This window comes from Centropristis striata, chromosome 23 (genome assembly GCF_030273125.1).
Source record: "Centropristis striata isolate RG_2023a ecotype Rhode Island chromosome 23, C.striata_1.0, whole genome shotgun sequence".
Lineage (NCBI taxonomy): Eukaryota > Metazoa > Chordata > Actinopteri > Perciformes > Serranidae > Centropristis > Centropristis striata.
The window spans coordinates 13,033,168-13,058,224 of record NC_081539.1 but is presented as its reverse complement, the minus strand read 5'-3'; the positions used below and the strand labels follow the sequence as shown (position 1 = coordinate 13,058,224).

Sequence of the window (25,057 nt, the reverse complement as noted above, 5' to 3'; positions counted from 1 at the left end):
ACAGGGCAGTTTAATGATCATTAAAGCAGCATTAATGAAACATTAATAGTGTCTTGTCAGTGCCAACTCTCTCCATCACTCATCAGGGGTTGGAGGTCAGGCTGCTGCCTGTCTGGCAGAATTCATCAGACTGATTAAAAGTCCTTGCAAAAGGTTAATGCGGCTTCAGTCCTGGAGCGAGACTGCTCTGTCGCCAAATGAGGAAGCGTTTAAGTGCGTGAGGAGGTGAGATCCTCAGGTTGTGGCTCGTTCCATCTTTAAGGCGGAAACGACTTTCTCCCCTTCACTCTGTCCTCTCCTATTGTTGTGTAAGTGTGAAAACTGGCGGCCTCTAAAAGAAACAACCAGCAGGCACGTCTGTACGCTGCGTTTAGGTGTCGCAGGACATCCTCCGACACCTGGTCTTCACTAAATACAGCCCTGTCCTCCTGCAGACAGCCTTGGGTTGTCACTCCAGTTGTCTGTCTGGATGAATAGAGGCAGGCGGTAAAGTTGCAAGAGTCTGCAAGATAACCCACAATGCAGCAGTTGGGAGTAATGCACCGTCTCCAGACAGGAGCGATATAGAGGATTGTGTTCACAGTGACATTTAAAGGTTTTTGTGCATCGCCACTAAATGAAATCACCGAATTCATTGAGGATTTTAAAGTACATTCACTTCACAGACCTCAGCCTTCGTTCTTTCCTACTTGGAACTGACGAGGCGCCTTGAACGCACTGATCCCGCTCCCTTTTGATGTGCTGACTGTCTGTCCCCGGGGTGGTTTTGATTGCCTCTTTACTCCCCTCCTATGTAAGTCAATAGGAGCCAGCTTGCCATCTGTGGGAATTGATACCTCTGCTGAATCATACTATTAAAGTGCTCCTCCATCTTCCTTTCCACTGTCTCTGCCCGCACCCTCTCACCCCTCTCTCCCCTCCCCTCCCCCCACACTCCCTCTCTTTCTGAGTCTTATCTTACTGATAGAAATGCAGGAGACACGTCTGCCAATTGGGGCTAAGGCCGCGTCAGACTGAAAATAGGCCGCTGCATCACTGAAAGTCGCCATAGTGAGGAGATGAAATACGAATGCCATGATTCAATTTTTAATAATATGCTTTCTAATAAGGGATGGGAATTGATAAGATTTTATTGATCCCAATACCGTGATCAATTCTGCTTCTTAGCGAGCTTCTTCGAGTCTTGACTCGTGATTCTGTTTTAGCCCACAAGGTTTTTCAGCCACAGCGCAACTGGTCATCAGTGTGCAAATGAGGGTGGAATCAGGGCTAAAGTCAGGTAGTGTGAACTCGCGTTTACTGAAAGAAAACATCTGCCAAGTCAGTCTTTTTATAGACAAATCAACATATTAATTAATCAGGACCAAGGCCCTAAAGTTCTTTATCTTTATGCGAAACTCAAGATTACATTTGTCTGACCTCTTATTGGAGACTTCCACCGTACGCGGAACGGCTGCAGAACAGCTCCGCTGCGATTTCGCTCTGTCCTCTGCCAGCGTCAATTCCCACCGCTCGCGTAATAACAGCAGCGTAGCGAGCCAGCCAGCCGTATACACACGAGATAACGAGAACATGCGATAATCCTGAACCTACGGGAGACCACAAGATCTCCATGGCTGTTCCGCGCTCGGTGGAAATCAGGCTTTATCCTCTGAGGCAGAAGTCACCAAACTTTTTGGCTTCTAACCCTTTTAAAATAAAACACCGTAGTCTTGCATCACCAGCTGCAACCAGTTCAAGCAATGACTACTTTTTATTTTAGTCAAAACAACTGATGACAAACTTTTCCAGTGATTCAACAGAGAATTGTGATAAATTAGGGGAAAGTCTAAAAAACATAAGCACACCTTAATGTTGCAGTCGAAAAATTTTAACAGCTCCACTCTCCTTAATGAACTTGTTGCCTCTCAGGTTTATCTTGGAGCTCCTTGTAGGAGTCCGTACCTTCAGCTTGGGGAAAAAAATATTTCTAATGATCGTGGTGACACCATTTGAGGACAAATTAATTTTCACTTTAACCTTTGTAAGTCAGTCAGTACTGAATATTTCCTAAATACAATCTCAAATCTAAGCTAAGGGTCATCTGTGTCAGAAAGTTGAGCGAAGCTGAAGTCGTTGGGTCACTCAGAACAAAAGCAGCACCTAAAACAAATGTTTGTTTGTTTATTGGTGGGATTAATGGCGGCCTGTAAATTATTCTCCTGCTCCTCCTGTGTCACTTTTTAAAGTTATTCTTGGAGGACAGTTGTGAAAACACAGATAGTGACAACAGAGGAACAGAAGCAGCAGCCAGCTGACACCTCCAGCCTGTAATGGAGATACAGTGTGAGGAGGAGGAGGAGGAGGAGGAGGAGGAGGAGGAGAGTTTGTGCGACTGCTGACTTGTCACTGTGAGCCCAGCAGGCTCATCCTGCTCCTGATTAATGGAGCTGTCTGCTGGGCCTCGCAGGGGAAGAGCAGGGCTGTTTTCCCATTCACTGAAGCCCCCGTTTATTTGCCCACAACAGATGGGCCCCCTGGGGCCCCCGGCTCGTTTGCACCTTATGCGCTCAGCATCCTTCATCTTAATCAGTGAACAGGTTCCTGAGCACAGCCACCTGACCTACAGGTGACCTCTGTGGCTCGTCCACCTTCACAAAGTTACTCCGCATCGCTCATTACTCCGCTATTGTCAGCTTTATTTCCTTTTCTTTCTTTTTTCGTCCCGACTCTGCAGGAGCACGACACACCTGCCCGGTGACAGATGTAACGCTGCCACCCTTAATGTGGTGTGTTGTTTCTCAGATGGTAGTCACATGTATGTTTGTGCAGAAGTTATATTCATGCTGCTGCACAGTTTCTCTTCTGTATAATAAGCAACACATCATTATAACCCCATTTCATGTCTGCTTTAAAGGGCAGCCTGGACATATCTGTGGACTGTGTCTCATTGAAACTAAGCAGAAAGTGTTCAAAGGAAAGTTGAGTCATTCATTGGCTGAAAGAAACTTAATCAAAGATATAATTAAGTAATTTTTCAAACAAAAATTTGCTCTTACAGCTTGTTAAATGTGAAGGTTTATTTTCTCTTTTTATAACATTATGAATGGATTATCTGTGGATTTTGGACTGTTGCTGTGCTTGAAATTGTCACTTGGACTCTCTTGGAAGTGATCTACATTTAATTGACTAAATGATAAAATTAACTTGCAGGTAAACACTGACCCAATATGCTGAATTGGTAATAATCATAATGTGATCGAACAAATGCAGTTCCAACATAGTTGAATCTAGTGTTTTGTTCATTCAGTCACAGTGAGTAGTTACACACAGTGACGTACATAGCATTTAAATTAGTATGGGGTGGTGATCTGAAGTTAAGGTGTTAAAACTGGTGTCAGAAGGAAGAAATGAATGGTTTGATCTGTCCTTAAAGGGACAGCTCAGATATTTTAAAGTGGGGATCAGTGTGTCTGCTATATATACATTTGGCCAACAAGTTCTCCAACATAAGCGGCAGAAGAGGTCATGTGTCAGTAACACAAATTATGGCACATGTGTACGTATTGCATTCTAAAAATAGCAAACATACGGTTCGTGGTTGTAAAAAAGGCTGAGGGCAAAAAACTTTCTGGGAAGGCGTTATAAAAGACAGTTTAAACGGTAAATAAATGTATGTAAATGCTGGTAGTGAAGTAGTTACAAGGGTCACATGACTGCCGCTAGTTAAGTAAAAAACGTAAGTTACATTGAAAAAAGTTATTTACATTACTTAAGTTATAAATGGTTTACTTTTGTTTTCACAAGGGATGGATGAAAGTCTGTTTGTTCGACCAATCCACCACCCCAGCTTCCAACTGCAGGCGGCAATTGGCCATTTTAAATAAGCTTCGATGTCAATCCCTACTACGTCAGCAAGAAGGTGGCGGAAGCATTGCAGCAGTTGCTGAAATACAACAATGTTACACGTTTTTTGCTGTACACACGACATATATTGACGTTTTTGACGGGAGAACAGGCTGATTTGGCGGCTGCGACCTGCTGCTTCAAAATGTTTGACTCCGCTACTTGTACTAACTTACAATAAGACATGTCTGAGGGTTGCATGAGGTACTTCTATAGTCGGTATCTACTTCTATAGTAGATGGTGGTCAGCATGGCCCAAGTTTGGAGTATGATCGATGCATGGATTCAAGCAGAACACCAGCTACCTGTTCTGGGTAGTAAAATTACTGGTTTTGTCAATGGAGTCTGGTGGCTTTGCGAAAGCATAGATAACAGCTTCAGTTCTCTCTCAGAATGGGGAAATATTCTTAATTTGACATTTTCTAATATTGTTTCCTTTGGTGACTAAAATATTTTTTGCTGCTGCCCCCTGCCCACAGCAGTACATTGTTCAGCTTTTGTGTCAGTACTCCTTCCTGTTTCTCAGTATTTCATACAACCCCCCTTCAAAGAGTCCAAACTGTCTCTTGAATGAACTGATAAAAAAAACTGAAGACATTCATTTTAATGTCACAGAAAACTAAAAAAGCCAGTAAATATTCACATTTAAGAAGCCAGAAAGTTTGAGAAAGGGACTTAAATGATAAACTGATTATCAGCCAGCCCTCTCCACCATATGTACAGATAATAAATCTAATGTATTGACTGACACTTCTCCAGAGGATTAAGTTTCAGGAGCATCTCAGACTGTAACAGCTTAGACATTCTGAGTCAGATATCAGTAGCATGTGGTCCATCCAAACACTGTAAAACTAAATCAGCCAATTAAACATTTTCTGATTTTTGTGCCAGAGCATGCTTTTTTCCCTCTTATACACTTGTACTTGTAAATCTAATCGTCATCTTCTGCCAAATGAGACAAATGCAGCACCAGACTGAAAAAAATGCTTCGTCCCAGAAGCGTCTGTGCTCTGACATGTCTCCTGAGCCTTTCATTCACACAGCAGATTGTCTTTGTTTGTCTCAGACTCGTGATGAATTCTACATCTTGGATGGAGAAGACAGTTCTGCAACTCCCTGTTAATTGTTACAAATGTACAAATCCTTTTGTTTTAACCCTCAGATTTGTGAGCGTGTCTTATCCTCGCCTCTCCTCCGTGGTGACATTGGACATTGTTTCCCACTTCCTGCTGATGGCTGTTGTTTCTTTTCACTATCAGGGAGAAGCAGGACGGGACTTTTTCAGTTGCTGCTGATTCACCACAGATTAGATTGCTGTCCCCGGGCGTGAGATTCCTTCGTCTCACGCTGTAACATTACATGGAGCATTTATAGTATGGGCTATAATGCTCGTGGTCCTTGCATTGATTCAAGGCTGTATCCAAAGCATTTGTGACAGATTTAGCTGATTACATTTATTAATAGCTTCCTTCCCCTGATTATTTTCCCTGGAGGTTGAACTCTTGGCACTTTTTTTCTACTTAGTGGCCGAGTAAAACAGATGCTCCATTTGTGAGAATTAGCTAGATCTCTTAATGTAAACTGATTAAGGATTAAGAGTAAGAGAGTGGAATCAATCCTGCTTTCACAGCTCTTCCTCCTCACTGCTTATTCTTTCAATCCTGCCTCCCTCTTCTCTTTTTTTTGTGTCATTTCCTGCATCTTAAATATCACCAAAACTCTCTTCCCACCCAGTTTTGGCTCAGTGAGGCTTTATATTGGCAGAAAAAAATGTCATGGGGGCAGTTTCGGTTGCACTGCTGCAGAAGGAAGCGGCTTAGAGCTTAAAATCCAACAGATTTTCACACCTCTGACACCATTTGGCGTTCATTTAATTCAGGTGATGGGGTTAATTGTTGTTGCTATGCCTCTACGCGCTGTTCTCACACAGCACATAAGCAGTTTACAGTGATAACTTTGGCAGTTTTAGCACCAAATTCTTAGTATTTTATTTCTTGTAAATTGCTTTTTATTTCACACAGAAGCAGACAAAAGCCGGTTTCTTATTTCTAACCCACAGACATCGATTTCATCACCTCAGATGGCATGTTTATCAGCTCTAGTTGGCTAATTAATTAGCTAATGGTGCCTCCATGAAGAACACGTTGTCTCCTGCTTACTTTTAAATGTTCCCGGCTGACTTGTCTCATAAAAAGGGGTCTTAAATCAGCACTGCATGGCTCAAGATGTTGTACTGAGAGACCAGAATCATAAGCAGAATCAGGCTTATTGCCAAGTTGGTTTTCACAAAGAAGGAATTTGCCCTTGTGTGTCAATGCATAACAATATGAGGATAAGGAAAAAACAGAACAGAAAATGTCAAGAATCAGCCTGTTAAATAACAAATCAGGCAATAAAACTAAAAATTTTAAAAATATTTCATATGTAAAATATTTCTGTTTTTAACAAGGAAAGATATGTAGAGTTTGTGCAGTAATATGCAAAATATTCTCCAAGAATGTGCATAAAGAATATGAGGTTATAATTATAGGGGGTATGTGCAGACTGAGAATAAAGCTGACACGTCCCAGGCTAAAAGTCTGCATCGATGATCCACACATGCAAATTCAGAAACACATAGTTATAATGCAGTGAAGCACTTGTTAGTCCTTGCTTTATAAGTATTGGAAAGAAAGGAAAGAAAATGTTAAATCAGACTATTTTTCCACATAAATGCATCACTGCTTATCTTACGGACTTGGACAAACAAGACATCGGTCAGATATATGCTTTATTATTCATATTTTCTGGTTGAGCACTGATTGTGTTTGACAGACGCTATCTCAGGTCTGGCTGGGGTCAGTGCAGGGTAAACATCCTCAAATCCAATAAAGAACAGGACATTAGCCTAAACTCTTGATATAACTGCATCCACAACTGTTGTTGTGGTGAATGGAGCTTCTTGTTCTTGTTCTTCTTTTAAATACATGATAATTGATCCAACAAACTGTGAAATGCAACTTACAGGGCAGCAACCTCCAGGACTGAAAAATTAAGCCAGAACCACCACTCTAAAAGCCAATCAATTACCAAAGATCCCCATGATAAATGCCCAACTTTACAGCAGAAATAAATAAAAAAAAACAGTTCTGGTCTCTCTTCTGTGCATCAAGTTTTGTGCAGCACATTTTTACGTAACTGTCATTTCTGGTAGTTATGTCATCCTCATAACTACTTCACATCCGGCATTATCATACATTTTTTGTACTTTTCAAACACTTTTATAACGCCTCACCAGGAAGTATTTTGCTCTATACCTACAGGTGCACCTCAAAAAATTAGAATATCATAGAAAAGTTTATTTATGTCAGTAATTCAATTCAAAAAGTGGAAATAACATCTTATATAGATCCATTACACACAGAATGAAACATTTAATTTCTTCTAATTATAATTCTTATGGCTTAGATTTAATGAAGACTAAAATTCACTGCCTTAAAAATTTTGAATATTACAAAAAAACAATTTTAAAAAGTATGTTTAATATGGAAATGTTGGCCTCTGAAAAGTATGTCCATCTATATGCACTCAATAGTTAGTTGGGGCTATTTGACTCAAACTCCTGGAAATGGACTTTTCCATGATATTCTAATGTATTGAGATGCACCTGTATTATTGTATACAGTCTATGGAAATAATGCTCAGTTAAGTTACTATTGTGGATAGCAAGCTAATTAGCTGGACATGCTAACAGAGCAGAAAACTAACAACATATTTAATTCATTCTTTATACTTTGGTTGTTAAAAAAACACTTTGAAATGCAGAGAAATCTAAAGCTTGACAGACATAGTCACGGGTGCTCAGATATGATTGGACAATCCCTGTTCGGGGAAGGTTCATAGAGAACAGTCAATCAATAAAAATAAAAAAAACTTGCGAGTACATGCCTTTGTACACCTCCTTCCTTTGTGATCATGAATAGTCCGCTCACAGCTGATCAGATGGCTCTTTGTCAGTAATACCCTCACATGGTATTCCAGCCCACCTCCGTTTAATCTCTTTGGGCCTGAGCCAACTCTAAATGCACAGATCGCCTCTTTTCACAGAGACAGCAGTGTCAGCAGGACTGTGCTTCTCCACTGAGCCCCCGCGCAGACCCCCAGGTCCCTGCCTGCCATGCCCTGAAAAGGAGGTTGAACCTGTGGGACCGGCGCTGCCGAGTGGCCTGGGACTCATCAGCCGCTGGAGGTGTTTTGTCTAAAGCTTTTTTCATTCATTTACTCTGCTGTGCGAGTGTGCCTTTAACATTAAACAAGCAAGGGCCGACGTGTAAATATTTAGCCTTCCATGTTTGAGCGAGTTCAAAGGCGGCGGAAGAAATGAATGAGGAGGGACGTGCTCCAACTTCTGCAACCCAGATAAAAGAAGCCAAATTAAATGTCCATAAAGAAACTTCACAGCTAAACCTACAGTTTCATTGTAAAAGGGCAGCAATTAATCACAAACCCGTCTTTAATGTAGGACACCGGGGCTTCCAGTTTCTCCCCTGAGTTTCCCACAGCCAGTTGTTGATTAATGTGCCTCAGATTTAAACTCCAGTGTCCTGTAAAGCTTGGTTAGCCATTGGCTGTTCCTCAACAGGCTGGGGAAGAGAACGGGTTACAAGGGGATGCAGGGTGAGCAGTCGGGTCAGGAGAGGTCACTTTAGGCACATCGCTCTCACTCGAAATCACTTCTAGACTGGTGTCTAGACTGGTCAGAAAGGTCATGACTTTTTTTTTAAAAGCGTGGGAGAGGAACAGTTAATATGATGCAACTCAACTTCCTCATTTTGACGTCTTTTGTTTCTGTTTCTTCATGCAGAGCATCAGCTGCTGCCCTTTGGGCACACGCATGACGGGGAACCTCTCGTGGCATTTCAGTAAATCAGATATATATCTTCATTATCAGCTGCATCAGATGGTTCACAGTCGGGTCGACCAGATGATCTGACATCATGGAAAATCTGAAGTTATCATAGAAATGTTTTTATTAAAGTTTAAAAAGGCACTGTGATCAAAGAAGTATTCAGATATTTTACTATGGCGTAAAAATACCGATTATACATGTGAAAGTCTTAAATACTTAAAGTGCAACAATTGTTCCCGGAATATATATTATTCTGAAACGGGCCGTGCATGAATGCACAATATGTAATTTAATGCTTCTCATGATCATCAGTCAAAACAATAAGCGTGGGATCATGGGAGTTGATTTCTTCACCACCGTGCCGTCATTGCTGTCAGCTGCAGGTCAGGATTACTTCAGTGTTCATCATTCAGATGATTCATCATCATTCAGTTTTCACCAGATACCGAATGATCCGCAGAGGTCTCCTGCTCTTCAGATCGAACAGAGCAGATGATTAAAACCAGTAGAAACACTCAATAAATCAGTTTCATGCTGAAATTGAGTGTTTCTCCTATACTGTTTGGCCGGCTGCTGCCACAAATGATTGCTCAGCTTGTTTCTCTGAAAACATAAGATCCAGATCTCCCATGACTAAAATCCTTCATCTGGTTTAAATTCATAGTTAAAACGACCAAGATCTAAAAAGTATATTTAATAAATATGACTTAAAACTGGTTAAAAAGTTCATAAATAGACAACCACAACACTGACACATCTGCAACGAGGAAAAGACGCCATTGAGAGGCGACCAAATTAACTGTTTCCTTGAAACAACAAACACACAGTAATACAAACACAACAAATACAAACAATGATACAATACAAACTCACAAATACAGTGTATTAAAATTGTCTGCGGCGAAATTCCTTTGTTGTAGTCAGGAATTTTTTTTACATTTTAAAGTCTAAAAAAGGGGGGAAAAGAACAAAGTTACATATTCTACCTTTAACGTGTACATCATTTTAATGTTGCTGCTGGTGAAAATTAAGCTAATTTTAACTATTTTAACCCTCCTCTTATGTTGCAGGTCAAATTGACCAATTTCAAAGTTAAAAAAAAAAAAAAGTTAAAAGTATTTTTTCATAAAAACAAAAAAATAATAAAACTATGATGTTTGCCTCTGAATTGTTGTGGCGTAGAAGTATAAAGGAAAGTTGCATAAAAAGGACCACCTCCACCTCTGAAAAAGTAAACTTCTCCCTTTGGACGTGCGTCTGCATCTGAATGAGGAGTTTTGCTTCATTTCTCTGCTTCTGCCATAAAACAAATTAGGAGCTAAGAAAGTGGAAAGACCCAAATTAAATTTATTTTCCCTATTTTTCCGAGAATGATAATGGTGTCATTCTTACAGCAGGAAATAAACACTCTGCCGTCAGCATGCTAATGTGAGGCCTGGTTGTTCAGTTATTGGATTTGTGCGGGATGTTTCCCGATGACTGGAAGTGAAGATGAAAGAAGAATAAACAGGGTGAAATTCCATGAATGTTTTGGAGAACAGACGGTCTTATATCAGCGTGACGATCCCTCTATAGGAATCATATGCCTCCTCTGTTTCTGTGCTGTACACCAATTTCACACAAATGTACTCATGCTCAGAGGAACAGTACGCACTGTGGACAATGCTGCTTGTTTATCAAGTTGGTTTTGTGACCCAGTGAGAACTTGACGTGACCTTAAATCCATCTTTTGCCTCGGAAGGTGAAGTTTGGTCCTTCACAGAGCACAGTTACTGGATTTAGCAGGACTTTGTATCAGTTGCAATAGATTCCTATTGTGAATTTTTTAAATTCTTTCATACTTTTGATGGAAGATGCTTTGAAGATTTCCCTGAACAGTTGACTGTATGTTTAGATGTAGGCCTGGGCGATTATATGATCGTGATTAGTGATCACAAGAAATTTCAGGTCGATTACAGTGATCATCTGTGAGCATATTTAATCGATCAAACAGATTGGAAATGTGCATGACAGCAGCCAATCAGTCAACTTTTTCCTGCTCTGAGAAGTAAACAGAAAGAAATGTGGAGCTTAACGTGGAGCTGAGGGCAGCGAAGTAGATGTCAGCCATGATTTGGAGCATAAACCAGGGAGGTACAGGTGAATGCTGGGAAAGAGCAAAGGAAATTACAATCTATCAGCCGCTGTATCGAGAAAACTAACATTCACAGCATGGCAATTCACACACAGGTATGGTGCATTCAGTAGCGTCGGAATGGCTATGGTGCATTCAGAAGCGTGTGACATTTGAAAACTTACAGAGAAACAAGTTATTACTGAATGGAACTTAGTTCAATAAACAAGTTAGCAAAACATTAACACAGTGGGCTTTCTAACAACAACAAATCTCACAATTTGTTTATTTTGGGTCTTGGATACCTGCAAGAACACTCTGTAAAGTAGTTCACTGTGTTAATTTTTTTTTTTCTATGTTCATCATTTGCTTTGTTATTTACTTCATATGTTAATAAAATATTGAACTAATAGTTCTAGTTTATTTAGTTTTCAGTACAGATGTTTTAAAACGGTCAGTTTAAAAACAATATAAAAAATCATGATAATTATAGAAACTGGACGATATCAAAAAATATATCGTGATAATTTTTTTTGCCATCTCGCCCAGCCCTATTTTGGCGTCAGACAGATTAATGATGTGGTTTGACTTGAGTAAAAGCTGATTTTAGTCTAAGTTTGTTGCTGTATTTGTTGCCTGTTTTATTTATCAGCTATGGTGCTACTGTAAGCTCATAAGTATGTATTATGAGCTATCATATATGATACTTTCAGAATTCATAAATGTTCTTGGTGAACCATTTCTTAGTTTTTAAATAGCCCTTGTTATTCTACAAGACCCAATGTGCTTTACATCCATATTTGAATCTATTCAGATACACTGGAAGTTCTGCAAGTAGCACAAAAACACCTATTGTTAGTATGCATGTGGCTTGTTAGTATAGCTTTGTTTTTCTCCACTTTCCAACTGGGTTCATGCTTACATCCACGATTTAAATTGACAGTTTGTAATATGGCAGAATACATCAGCGGGACATAGGCTCACTCACAATTCTGTTACTTCATTTAGTTATCAATCGTGACATTTATTTAAATAAAAACCTGTGAGATTATTTATATTAGTACACCTTCTCCAGGCAAATCCATTTTGCCTATAAGGTCCCAAAATGTTGAAATAAATATATGTCTTGCAAGTAAGAGAGCGTGTGGGAGTCTTGTTTTTCAGTCAGACATTTGTGACAATCAAATTAAGTTTTCTCAACTCAGAGTCAAAGATCTAACTTCTTAACATGATTATAGAACAATTAGTTTGAGTGTTTCCAATAAAAGTAATTACTTTAAGTTGGTTTGCAGTTTTCTTTTTTCTTTGCATGCTTAAAATGTTAAATTTGTGATATTACAACAGCAGGGTTTGTCTAATACACTCTGACCTCATCGCACCCTGTAGATATACTAACATGATATATTGGGGAGTGATGATTAAATATATCCCTCCTGAGCTGGATTCTGCAGGTGGGTGCTAGGGCTGAAAGGGAATTATTTCTTTCTTCATCCCTAAATACTGCCGAATTTGGATGGTATGTTTGGTGGATGATATGCAGAGTGAGGTGTGTCAAGTCTATATAATAATAATAATACTTTTTTTTAAAAGAGCACTTTTATAAACACGTTACAAAGTGCTTTACAAAGACAAGTTAAAAACAGACATAAAACAACAGATAAAAGTAATGTTAGAAAATGACGTCATTCTGTCAGGGGCGTCCCTCTCTACCTTTGAAAAAAACTCCTGAAGACCCAGCTCTTCAGAGAGCATCTTCTTCCTAGCACCACATGATAATTCTACTCCTCAAAGAATTGTCACTAGCACTTATTGATGCACTAATTATTATTGCACTATACCTTGATTGTTTGTTTTTACTCTTCCTGTAAGTCGCTTTGGATAAAAGCGTCTGCTAAATGACTAAATGTAAATGTAAATTAAAAGACCATTCAAGAGAAGTTAAAATTCAGGTAAAAATCAGGAAAAGCTCTCAGATCAAAGTATGTTTTAAGAAGAGACTTAAAAGATATAACTGACTCAGCCGACCTGATTTGTCCCCCTTAGTTTTCAGCCGGGCCTCTGGAACAGTCAGGAGACCTCCGCCCAAGGATGTCAAAGTGGAGACTGATGTGTAGGGTGTTTAGAGTCAGAGATGTAGCAGGGAGTGATGCCATTAGGGCCTTAAAAGTAATCAGTAAAATCTTAAAACCGATTCTAAAACAAACTGGGAGCCAGTGTAAGGATGCTAAAACAGGAGTGATGTGATTATGTTTCTTAGTTCTCGTTAAAAGTCTGGCAGCTGAATTATGGACAATCTGGAGTCTATGAATGGATTTTTGGTTCAGGCAGGTAAAAAGGCTGTTGCAGTAATCCAAACGTGGTGAGATAGAAGCATGTAAAATGGTCTCTGTGTCTTTAAAACCGCGCAGGTCGAGTTGACTGTCTGAACCGCCTGAAATTGGGAAGAACTCAAATTTCCCAGAGCCTAAAGTGACTTCTTCATATTGCCTTTTTTTGTCTGTCTAACCATCCAAAATCCAAATACATTTAAGTTGTTAGAATGCAGGACAAAGAAAAGCAACAAATTGTTTTAAATTAACACATTTTTGCTATTTCTGCTTGAAAAATGTCTTGGCCATCACAACAAGGTTTAATCTGACTAATTGATTAGTCGACCCGACTGTACCGTCAACGCACTCACATGATGGACTCTACAACAACAAGTCATAAATCTTTACCATCTTTTCATCTCTTCATCCCATGTGACAGGAACAAAAGCTTGAGGAAGTCACTTAATTCAAGAAGAGTCACGCCTGGGATCTAATTTGTGAACTTCACAAGAATGTGAGTTTGCCAGAGGAGCCAGTGAGCAGAAATAGAGACATTTAGACCAATCAAAGTCTTGTTTTTAGCCACATTTTGGGGAAGGTGAGTGTAACTGAATGTATGTCAAAAAAGTAAATAATGCTAAAGAGGTTGGTGGGGTTTTAGGGGAAGTTTTTGGTAACTTTTACTGTTTAGTTCTGACTCTGGGAACACAGAGCAGACCAGTCCCAGATGAACTGAGAGTTCTGGGTGGTTCGTAGCTAAGCAGAAGATCAGAAATGTATTTCAGCCCTAAACTATTCAGTGCTTTGTAGACCAACAATAGTATTCTGAAATCAATTCTTTGACAACAGACAAATATGTTATATTGTCATTGAATGACGGCTTAGGTGTCAAGTGGCGAGAATTTAAAATGTATAAGCAAAAGGATATTTTTGAGAAAATAAGGATTCATAAGATGTTCACCTCCTTCAGTCTGTACTTAAGTATCATATACAACTATGATCCCTATTTCACTTTCATGAGATGCAGCTTGTGATGTTTTGTTAAGAGGAAGTTGAAAAGTGCAAACGGACGTGAAGCGGGTTCGCATCCCTCAGTTAGTTTCACTTGAGACCCTGTGGATGCTGTGTGCCACATATAGGTGTCTGATTGTTTACATTCCTCACATGTTGCATTCACATAAAAAATTACGGCTTCGAAATGAGCCAAGTTTGTGTCGGCCCTCTTTAATTTGCAGCGGTTTCATGAAGGACTGTGATTGTTTTTAACCACGGCCGTTTAAGCGTCGTAAGTTGTCCAGGCTGAATGCTCCTGTCTCGCTGCTCTTTGTCCACGCTCCTGCAGAGTGTGACCATTCATTCTGGATTTGCACCTGTTGAATGGAGCGTACGTCTCTCCCGTTTTACGTCTTGAATTTACAGCCCTCAGCTGGAGGGGCGACCTTTCACTCGGCCTCTATGGGAGAGCCGCGGCAGCTGTGATGACTTCACTGGCTCCTGAAGACGTCGAGGAGGCGAGGGCTCTCCCTGCACCCTGAACCTGATAGCACCCTGATTTGACACGCGGCTCCATCAGCTGTTAGTTTCTATCCGATTGAACTGATTTCAAAGAAATAAAAAGGTGTATTCACTTCTCCTTGTGGTCTCATTTGTATCTATTCATGTGACTGAAAGAGAGGCAGGAAGAGACCGCTGAAATGCCCCACAGTTCTTCATATGTGTGGTCCTTGGCAATAGAAAATTGACTTTTTTATGAGGCTAGCAGCTGTGTGAAGAGAAACATTAGCAATGCTGACTCATTACAAAGAGTAGCTGGAAAAGCTGTGCCAATTTATTTCTGGTTTGGCAGAGGAAGATGTAACACACTTCCACTGGATAACAGCGTCTCAGTATGAGGAGAATTCTCCCCTTTGTAAATGGATGATTTTAGGAAGTGCCCCATTAGCGAGCAGCTCCTCTTTGCCTGCTGGCTTTCCTCTAGAGCAGCTGTCGGTCAGCGTGTCAGTGGGTAAATCTCTGAGACACAGACTGCTAATGAGGCTCGAGCTCTTGAGGAAGGCCTGGCCCTGAACTCGGCGCAGCGCAGTGACGAGGATCCTGGAAAGTTTCAGACGTCTGAGTATTACCGACGTCATATAAATTCTGCAAACGTGCAGCGTGAGATGTCTGGCTGTGTTTGTGTTGTGTGTTGAGATCTCACAGTGCTGATCAGTGAGCTCCGGGTGGTCTTTCAAACCCAGAATAGTCCAGGTCGGACCTTTAACCTCCCTCCAGGACTGTTTCAGCCAACCGGTTTGTCAGTCCAGTGAAGAGGTGTTCGGGTAATGAGCTTGTTGTCGATGAAAGACGGGTCGCAGATCGTCGTCGCAGCAGCTGCCACTAGCGTCGACTCTGCTGCACATTCCCGCTGGTTCATGTTACAGCCGAGATATGAAGCAGCTGGAGTTCGACGAGTTTAGTAACTAGTGACTCAAAGGGGCTGACGTTGCTTTTATTCAACTAGTTGGAAGCAGCTCATTGCAGATCTTGAATCCTGACAGATCTTCCATGATGTGTTAACCAATGAGGTGGAGTTATTGTGAGGAAGCAGAGCTTTGACCGACACATTGTAAAAGCATCTTTTTCTCTCTATTTCATCTCTAAATCAGCGTTTTTCTCCAAACAAAGCTTTTTTTTCAAAGTGGTATTCAGTGTGTAAATCTTACTGGGGACATGATATGATTTTCCTTATTTTCTATCATTTTTAAATATTGTGTAACAATGCCCGATATCCATATTAAATGTGTCAAATAATGTAGTAAACTTCTGTAAATGCAACCCCTGTTAGAAAAAAACTCAATTTTCCTTCAGTTTTGAATTCATTTTTTCTCATCTCAACTCGAGCAGACACTGCTACTTGTAGCTACATGCTAACATTAGGGAAACCTGTAATCTTGGATGCTTATATTGTTAATTTCTCTCCATTTTTGATCACATTCCTGCTGGAACCTCCATGTTTGATTGTGGAGTTTTTGGTTTTTGACTCTTTTATTGGCTTTTTTTCATGACATAAAGTGCTCTTATACTCAGTTATAGTCACACCTCTGGCTGTAATGACAAACAGTATGAAAGCGAGAGCAAAGATGCAGAAGACCCAGAAACGGCGAGATGGCCAAAGCACTAACTTTTATGTTGACTTCATCAGACAATGTCACGATTGAAAAATAAGGATGGTTGACATGTGGTGATAAAGTTGTCTGAAAACAGTTGTTCTGACCCACATTGCTTTTTTGTTTCCATGTTGTGAATTCGGATGCATTAGAACACAACAGTGGTGACCAAAAAGAGCAGGAGGAGACTGAAGAAAGGTGTGAACAGGCTCTGACTCTGCAGAGTAACTCGCCAAGTGTGTGTGTGTACAAAGTAAAAAGTCAGAAATTGTCATTTATTGCTGTATTTAGGGAGGCTGGGTTGTTGGGGAGCAGCCAGCATGTGTACACAGCAGGCTGGAAACGAAGGACAGCTTTTGTTTGGTGTTGTTCCTCTTGTACTTTTCTATATTTTTGTTCTTTTGCATCTCTGACCATCTTCTTCCTCTAAATGATGATGTTAAAATCCCCTTTCAGACACATTTTAAAGCATGTTAAAATTCTCTACACTATAACTATTTTGCATATATACATTTACATTTAGTCATTTAGAAGACGTTTTTATCCCAATGGACATACAGAAAAAAAGGGGAAATAATCAAGATATAGTGCAATAAGAGCCATTAGTGCAGCAATAAGTGCTAGTGACAATTCTTTAAGAAGACATTGTCGTGCATATTAGACAGCGTTTGTGACGTAGCAAATCCAGCTTTCCCTGCACACGTTTTAATCTCAGATTTTAATTAAACACAGACATCTCTTCCTTTAGTAGAATATTGTTATTGAATATTATTATATATTATCAGTATAGGAAAGGTCAGACATTTCAGGGGGCAAAAACGTAAGAAAAACACATTTTAAAGTGGAGGAAATCTTTTAATTTGATTAGATGCTGGGTGGTGATTCCTGTTTATGTGTTGCTTCTAACACAGAGAAACCCTGCTGCTCTCATGGCATTAGAGTTTTTATGGACGCCAGCCAGCCAGTTCCCTTTGTGACCTATTGTAGACGAGACTATCCCTCCGAGCGCCGTTGTTATCAAGTGACCTGGTTTAATCAACCTCAGATGAAATGGGATTTCCCACAGCGAGCCAAAGTCACAGTGGGAAATGTCATAAAGGCTCTCCTGCATGCCTCAGTGTTCCAGCAGCAGCTAAATCGGCCGCTGCTTATCATGTATAAATAGCGCTGGTGCATAAATGAAAGTGCAGAGATATGAGTGTGCAGCGGCCGTCTGTCCATAAGTGCTGCTGCATGCTGGAAAGGTGCATGTGACTGAGCGCATTTCATCCCAGTGCCAGTTTTAGCCAGATACCAAACCTCCACAAATAGTGCGAGGTCACATGACGAGGCAGCGGGGCACGGTGCCAGTTGGGTCGTGTTGGTTACAACCTCGCCCACATTCCTTTTAATTTTCTGTCAGCCCCCTGGAAATACATTTTCTCTGACACGTGGCGCCCCCTTTTTTTTTTTTTTATCTTACAGCGACTCAGCTGCCCAAGAAGTCCATCTCTGTGTGAACCTTTTAATGCTGCTTGAATGGGACGGTGATGGAGGTCTAACTATGTCAGCTTTTATTAAGCTTTTCAGTTCGTATTGGTTTTCATTTGAACATACCAGGATTTATATTAATTTAAAGGTAAAACATGTAACTTTTCAAGTCACCTGTAGTTTGTAACCGGCATTAAACCATGCGGTTTGTCAATAATCAGGATCTCAAATAGTCTCAAGTGAGTTGAAGGAGACTCAAATACCCTTTTCTCACCAACATAAGAAAATATATGGGGGGCATTTAAATGTGGGAAAACCTGTGCAACAGACTTCTTTCCCATTGCCAGGACATAAATATGCCTCAGTTTTTTTTTAAAGCTTTTCAGTTCGTATTGGTTTTAATTGGAACATTACACGATTTCTTTTAATTTAAAGGTATAATATGTAACTTTTCCTCATTAAAATGTCTATAACAAGACTAGACGTATGTTTAATATGTTGTTGTGTTGTTTACATACATCATTCCAGATGTTTTCAAACAATTTACCAACAAGAGAAATCTGTCATTTTAATCGAGTTAAGGGTCAGTTTTACTTGGGTGCCTGTCAATGATGTCATATCCTTTTCATGTTTTAAAATGAATTTTTTAACCAAATGAAGGATTTTCTGTTATCAGACAAACAAATTAAGCAAACGTGAAGTGTAGCTCTGCCCCAAACAGCATCGAAGAAACACTAATTTTTAACGTGAATCTGCTTTATTCAGTGGTTTTACCAGTTTAAATCATCTTGTCTGTTTTCTTTTGAGCTCCAGAGACCTCAGCTGATGATTCGGCTCCCAATAAAAACCTCCTGAACTTATGAATCTTAAGTTATCAGAGAAACATGCTTTACCTCCGGGAAAGTTATGACCCGCCCTACTCTGCCTCTGATTGGCTGGTGTTTGTTGCCTTCATTGGTTGTGTTGGTTAAGACATGAGGAGTGAGATTGGTTAGGGTTAGGGTAAGAATTTCAGTGGAGTGAGTCATTCTTTCACTATGCTAGAAAAAAAATGATTGCCTCCTGTGTCCATGGAACAACATCGGAGAAACACTGATATTTAACATGAAACTTAAAAAATATTTTAGAAAATTCTGCTCTCATCTGTCTCTCACAAGTTCCCAAACATAATTGGGTATAAAACTCAATCACTGGAGTACCTTTAAAAGATCAAAGAATTTTCAAGATTTTTATGTGTAATTCTGTGACGAGCAGATTTCAGAAAATGAGTTTCTGCACCAGAGTCCCTCAAAAATGGTTAAAATCTGACACAACTAGTGACTTTCTTTGTCTGTTTTTTACACATTTTATCACCAAAACGGCTTAATAACAACAAATTTCAGCAGAAAAATAAAAAATAAAGAGTGTTTTGGTGTTGTCAAACCTGCTATGTTTACGTCAGACACAATTAACCAAACACTGCTTGTTAAAAGTGCCATTAGGTTAGTGTCATTGAGTGTGTGTGACACATTATATTTAAAGACCGCTTCATGCAGAAATAGCCTGTTTTGCTCAAACAGTAATAAATAATGTTATGTTTTTTCCACTTGAAACCAAACCTCTGGTGTGACGGGAGGCGTCTCAACACATTCACTATATGACATGAATTTGCATACACACATTCCAGAGTGACTTTTCCCAACAGACCTACACACACACACACACACACACACACACAGAGTGAGCTTTAGGTACAGTGACAGGAAGTGGAGGAGGATTTGAGCCGTCACAGAGAAACTCCAGTTGAAAGCGGAGCTGTCCATTACGACCTTAGTGTCAATTCTGTGAAGCAGCTTTACAACCATAGGCTGCTCTGAACTGTCATGTTTATCAGGTTCACAGTCTGAGAGGATAAAAATGAGCGGAGACTCAACAGGTTCATCAGTCTGTCAACACAACTTAAATTCTGGGAAAGATAAAAGTTGTCCAGCTGAAGTTTGGGGAATATATCTTAAATAATAAGCTGAAAGAAACTGGAAGAGAATAAACACTCAGTGACCAGTTAATTAAGTAGTTCTGGATGCTGCAGTTTGTCCTGGTCTTGAATTGAATTGCATTACACTGAGAGGTATTTCAGCTATTTTTCCTCTCAATTAATATCAGTGAGGGCATTAACCCATTTAGGCCTAGAACACCTGCAAAAAATGCCTGTAAAACCTCTGGGTGATTTTAAAATAACCCCCTAAAACCTGAAGTTTTTCTAGAAATTCAACAGAAGTGTCAACACTTCCTACTAAATAATAGATTTTTCAGCCTCTGTAGCAGATAGAAATGAAATTCAAAAAGTATCTGAGAGCTTATACCTGTGGCTTTCATGAGAAGTTGAGTTTATTTGTCCAAACCTTCAATAAAGTTTTTAAAAAAATCAACGTATTGCATTGCGACACTCCCACACGTATTCTGATGCATCTCATTGGCCCAGAGACCGAAAATAGGTGGAAAAAAACTACAAATACTACAAAACGACGTATCTGCTTTCCCGGCTTTAATGGGTTAAGTATAAGAAACGCCTCTCAGTCTAACGTAGCACCTAATATATCCTCCAAACTGACCAGGCTGACCAACACGTCTCTGAGGCTCTGAGGACAATTTCACAACCCAAAGTTTGGATTGTTTCTATCGAACTCTGGTGTGGTTAAATCCTTGTCATGGTTTGTTTGGTTGCTTGTGAATGCTCCAATCGTACTCTGGTGCAGACCAAAACAACCAATTTGAAAAGACATGCGAGAAGTGGAAGCGAACCATAATGCGGTTCAATTTCATGGCTCACGTAATCACTAAATTACAGGAAATTAACCAAAACGCAGCAGATTGTGGGCTACCTGTGCAAGCTTTTTGTGAGATGTACACAGATCAACAGATGCAACATGATGGGAGAGGACTGACTTCTGAAGTTTGTTTGATATCTGGGCCGAAGAAAACATACAGGAGATGCTGAATAAAGTCCATAAAAACAAAGACGCTAGATCAAATGGAGGAGAAAGGATGCACGATAGATCATTGCAGAGTCACTTTCCAACCAATAAGAAATAATACTGCGAGTATATTTCCAGCACTCCGCCTTCGTACACGCCCATTCACACATTTTCTTTTATTTGGTCCTCTTACATTTCTGCATTCTGAAAGCAAACCAGACTAAATACAAAACGGACCAAAACTTTCAACTTCACTCTGATTCGGACTAACCAAATGGACTTGTGAAAGCACTAAAACAGGTTCCTGACATTATAACCTCATGAGAGTTTTTTATTGCCACATTAGTGTAAGATAGATGTACCTATTAAACTGCCTAGTGTTCACCTGATGCTGTCAAAGTGTGTGATGAGGTTTTCCCAACTTTAAAGGAGCTTTTAAGCAATCTCACAACTCAGAATTTATCCTCTGGGGACAACAGCCAATATTTCTGGGGTTCCGATGTAGCCATCCAGATAACAGATAAATTGGATATCTGGGCCAACTTTCTCTTCCATCATGCAAGAACCACGGGCACAAACAGATTTGTTGCTAAGTGGCTTGTTCAAGTGATTTAGGAGAACTACTGTGTTTGCCAGTTTTATGAGTGGCCTGTTGTAGGAGTGGAGTGCAGTTTTTTACTAATGGATTTTATATTTCATTACTTTAAAGCTGTTTTTTGGTCCGATGCTGTACAAATTATACAGTCAATCGTTGTGTTTTTGATATTACTGAGTCAGTTTGCTGATTTTTACTCTACTTGGGCTGTTATATAATGTGTCACTGTTGCATTATTCTGTTATTATTCTGCTGTTATTGTTCTTTTGTATACTGTGGCTTAAATGCTATGCAAGAGTGAAATAAAAGTGGGGAACTGAATGTTAATGTTAAAGTTAAATGCAGAAGTGCAGTAGGTGATCCTCCAGAAAAAAATACATTATTTGAAACTCTAATAAGTAGGGCTGGGCGATATGGCCCTAAAAGAATATCACGATATTTTAGGCTATTTTTGCGATAACGATATTCTTGACGATATTACCAAATACTTTAAAAGAATAGAAAATATGTTTTTTTTAGTCTGTATAAATAAATAAAAATCTAAAATGTAGTGTGAAGTGCAAATCTCAACAGTTGCCAAATACAAAAAAATGTACCCTTGACTCTTGAGTATGAGCAAATAATAAAAATAACCATTTAGGGGTTTCGGGGGCATATTTTAATGAAATATTGTAAAGGAGAATAAAGGTTCTTGTATGTTTTATTTAAGGCATCTTATTTTGACAGTCTTCTTGTAAGTTCTGTGGTGGATTCTCTTAACACACTGTGCTCTTATTTTGAAAGCTGCATGTGTTTAGCGACAGAGACTAAGTAGCTTTTTGTGATTAAAACAACTTTAACCACTACATCAAGAAGTAGGAACGTTGCCAATATCATGATATGCATTTTTTTAAACCATAAAAAAAATATACCGATATTATCGTGAACGATACGATATGGCACACCCCTACTAATAAGTTACTTTGACTAACTAAAAGCCTTCTATGATGGTTTTTAATGTCCTTTTGTTTATTCTTTCTTCTTCATGTCTCTTCTCTTAACTTGTTGATCACACATGCCAACTTGTACATTTGTGTTTTCACTCAATAGGTGGACTTTACTCCTAAGATGACTGTTTGTTTTCTTCTACTGTTCTGAATTTGACAGATAATTTACTACTGGCTCATAATGAAAGGCTCATATGCAGAGCTGAAAGTTGTACTGGCATTGTGAAACAAGAGTCTGCACACAAACAGTCATATCAGTACTTTAAACATCTCCTTTCTGTGTTGTGCAGGGCGGCTGGTGTTGCAGACCCTCATGCAGACCCGAGTTTTCACTGCAGCTGTTGCACCCGGAGACGACTGGAGATACTGATCTGAATGGGAAGGATGCAAAGGTGGAAGCAGTCAGTGTTGGATTCGGTTTCACTGTGTCTTAATGGAACACACACACACACACACACACACACTGCATGGTTTTTAATACTATCTACTTCCCCCTTTCTTTAGAGGACACAGATACACCCTGAATGGGCCCCTGTGGTGATCTACATTGTGGTTGGGAAGTACCTAGTCTTACAACTGCCATGCTGGTCTGCTTAAAGGGGCAGTGCTGATCACTTTTATGTGCAGTATGTTTTCTTGTCAGGGAGTTTCGGTCACCTGTAGTTTGTCACCTGCATTAATCCCTGCAGTCTGTAAATAATCAGGATGTCAAATAGTCTCAATGGAGTTGCAGGAGACTGAAATACCCTTTTCTCACCAACATAAGCACATATATGGGGGTCATTTAAATGTGGGAAAACCTGTGCAACAGACTTCTTTCCCATTGCCAGTACACAAATATGCCTCTCTGTTTTTTGTGTCATGTTCCTGTTCCTCCTAATAGTTTGGAAAAATGCCCCATTGGACCAAAAACCCAATGATCCAATGACCATGAAATAGTTGTTGGAGTCCATTTACTGCTGGGGTTTTACTACTACCAGACTTCCTTGACTTATTGCTCAATTTAACAGATCTGAGTTCCCAGTTACATAGATGATACTCCAAAATCATAACTTAACTTAATATGACTCCGAAAGAAGGACTCTGTTTGACATCCCGAAACACAGCCAGTCAGCATATCCTCGCAACTTTTAGTTGATTTCTGCTCTGCAAAACATGACAAATATATCACAAATGTAAAACTGTAAAAAGTCTGTGTGATGAGTTAATTAAATCAAGTTTTCAAAGTTTTCTACCATTTGAGTACAACCTACAATAACATATTGTTAAATATAACAGAGCTGACCTTACCAGTAAACATCTACTCCTTCTAAAAGATACGATACGATAAACCGACATTAACTCATGCAAAACATGTTAGTGTAAATCAGTATTAATTTCAGCTCCATGAAAAGTGAATGAACCTGATGTTCGGCTGCCTGTCTGCCTGAACAACGGACTTTACACATCTTTATAGCTGCTGATTTATTCAACGTACTACAAGGAGTTTGTAGTTTGTAGACCTATAGAAGCAAACTAGACCCTCAGCAAGAATTATGAGTATTTCTATACAGTCAGTTTAAATACCTTTCACAGTGCCACTGAGTCGGATTCTGTCAAAATCATATGAAATCTAAACTAGAACCTCCTTTGGCTCAGACTCCAGTGCCACAACTGCCGCTTTCCTACAAAGGCCAGATGTTGGTGTGTTTTTATCCAGTGGTAAAGTGGCTATGTTGATTTTTACTTCATTCATATTTTCATGCTTAAAAAGAAGGAAAAAGGAAGTCAAATTTTCCCAACTTGACAAACTGCTTGGGTCATGAGAATTTTGGACCAGAGTACATTGATAATTCATGATTTAGTGTAAATGAAGTCAAACCACAGCGAGGTGAAAGAGGAATGGAATTTGTGTTGCAATACTTTATAAAACCGCATAAATTTTTACTTCAGCGTGCACGCTCTGTGTGTCTTTCCTCTTAGTCTACACTGTTGTATGTTTTGAAAAAGCTGCACACTTGTCTGAATAAATCTTTCACCCTGGCAGATGTTTACTAAAAGTGTGTTTTTCTTCGAGTCCAACAAGTGTGTGAAGCATGCTCATTACACTGAAGCCGGTCCTGGCGGTTCTGCATCACTGCCTCCTGTTTACAGCTGCAGAGAGTGAAAGTGTTTAATCTGTACACGAGCTCCTCACACACCTCACAAGGGTCAGTTTCTCACACAAAACACAGTATGTGCACTTATTACAAAACCCAAACCACAACACAGAAGCTCTGCTGTGTGAATACAGGTTGTTCTGTAGAATTTCCAGTTAGTACAGCTTTCGCTTTATGTTTTATTACAACTCAGATCTTATTTTCATGGTGCTGGCGGTCATTTTTATTGGTAATAGTAATATTTATTCACCAGAGTCATTTCTGGGATCTGGGAAGGCAGTGACATTATTAAAAACAAGTCTGATTTGCTAGGAAACTAAATAAACCCCCAGGTTAAAGGCTCCACATGCTCCAGATGCCTGAAAAAATTACATACAGTAGAATAAAACCATAAAATTGAAGGTGGACAGTAAAATTATCACCCAGTCAGGGGTTTTTTTTGTTGTTTTTTTTCTATTGAAATGTCCTAACTGGCGATGCAGAGCAACATGGCACGTCGTTTTGCGCTTTTGTCGGATGTCCTGTTTCTATTTATTTCCCTTTCTAACTTTGAAAGTGTCACAGTTGACAGGA

At 39.6% G+C, this 25,057-nt stretch overlaps 1 long non-coding RNA gene across 1 annotated transcript in view; it reads left to right on the top strand.

The window, feature by feature from the left end:
* The window catches only part of LOC131962351 (uncharacterized), a 38,397-nt gene extending 14,022 nt beyond the window's left edge, over window positions 1-24,375 (top strand). The window contains exons 2-3 of the long non-coding RNA XR_009389923.1: window positions 22,637-22,738; window positions 22,851-24,375. This is a non-coding gene — a long non-coding RNA (uncharacterized LOC131962351). The remainder of the gene's footprint in view (window positions 1-22,636; window positions 22,739-22,850) is intronic.
* Window positions 24,376-25,057: the final 682 nt, after the last annotated feature.